The 1,429-nt window shown below is 42.8% G+C and overlaps 1 pseudogene; it reads right to left on the minus strand.

Annotated features, from left to right (window-relative positions):
* Positions 1 to 411: 411 nt before the first annotated feature.
* Positions 412 to 1,429, minus strand: part of LOC101314630 — a pseudogene marked incomplete at both ends in the record, with an annotated part of 2,271 nt that continues 1,253 nt past the window's right edge.

A 1,429-nucleotide genomic window follows, 5' to 3' on the forward strand; every position in this document is an offset into this window, starting at 1 on the left:
AAAACTGGACAGCGGGAGAGAACACGGGGGAGAGAAGAAAGAGAAAAGGGAGAAGAAGAGAAAGAGAGGAAATGGGTTGGGCCTCCCAACCGGTCCACCCTTATCAACCCAACTCAAAAAAATAAAAACACCCCGAAAAATAATACCCGAATAAAAATTACCTTTTACTAGCTAAAATTTACCATTTTTACCGTCGTCGTATTTTCCTCATACGAATAATCCTCCGCACATAATCGTCCCCGAAACCCCTCTAGGGACCAATTAAACTATTTACTCAATGATCGAGACGGTAAAATTCTTATTATAATCACGCTAGTAAATAAGGTAAAAATATAAGGGTCGGGATGTGACAATTCTCCCCTCCTTATAAAAATTTCGTCCTCGAAATTTACGTACCTGTCATCCGAAGAGATAGGGATACTGCTGCATCATTTGCTCCTCTAATTCCCAAGTAGCTTCTTCTACTTGATGACTCCTCCAAAGCACCTTGACAAGCGGGATTGTCTTATTCCTAAACACTTGCTCCTTTCGGTCGAGAATCTGAACCGGTTCCTCTTCATAAGTCAAATCTCTTGTCAAACTGATCGGCTGCTCTTGCAGCACATGAGAAGGATCGGCAATATACTTGCGAAGCATGGATACATGAAACACATTATGTATCCGGAATAACTCTGGAGGCAAGGCTAATCGATAAGCAAGTGAGCCAACTCGCTCTATAATCTCATAAGGGCCAATATACCTCGGACTAAGCTTCCCACGCTTACCGAAACGCACAACCCCTTTCTAAGGAGATAATTTCAGGAACACCGAATCACCCACTTGAAATTCAAGATCTCTCCTACGGACATCTGCATAACTCTTCTGCCTACTTTGAGCGGTCTTGAGTCTATCTCTAACCACTTTAATCTTCTCATTCGTAACATGGATTAACTCTGGGCCGCAAAGCTCTTTTTCCCCTACTTCATTCCAACACAAAGGCGTACGACACTGCCTCCCATAAAGAGCCTCAAAGGGCACCATACCAATGCTAGAATGATAGCTATTATTATAGACAAATTCCATCAAAGATAGGTTTTTATCCCAACTACCTCTGAACTGCATGGCACAAGCCCTCAACATATCCTCCAAAGTCTGAATAGTCCTCTCGGACTGCCCATCAGTCTGAGGATGAAAAGCAGTACTGAAGAGTAATTGGGTACTTAAAGCTGCCTGAAGAGCTCCCCAGAATTTAGAAGCAAAACGAGGATCCCGATCTGACACTATTGATTCAGGAACACCATGAAGCCTCACAATTTCATTCACATAAAGCTTCGCCAATTTATCCAATTTATACTTCTTTCCCACTGGCAAGAAATGTGCAGACTTGGTGAGTCTATCCACAATCACCCAAATACCGTCATGCCCTTCACGGGTACGAGGTAAACTAAAA

The sequence above is a fragment of the Fragaria vesca genome, linkage group LG2, assembly GCF_000184155.1.
Source record: "Fragaria vesca subsp. vesca linkage group LG2, FraVesHawaii_1.0, whole genome shotgun sequence".
In the NCBI taxonomy this organism is placed as follows: domain Eukaryota; kingdom Viridiplantae; phylum Streptophyta; class Magnoliopsida; order Rosales; family Rosaceae; genus Fragaria; species Fragaria vesca.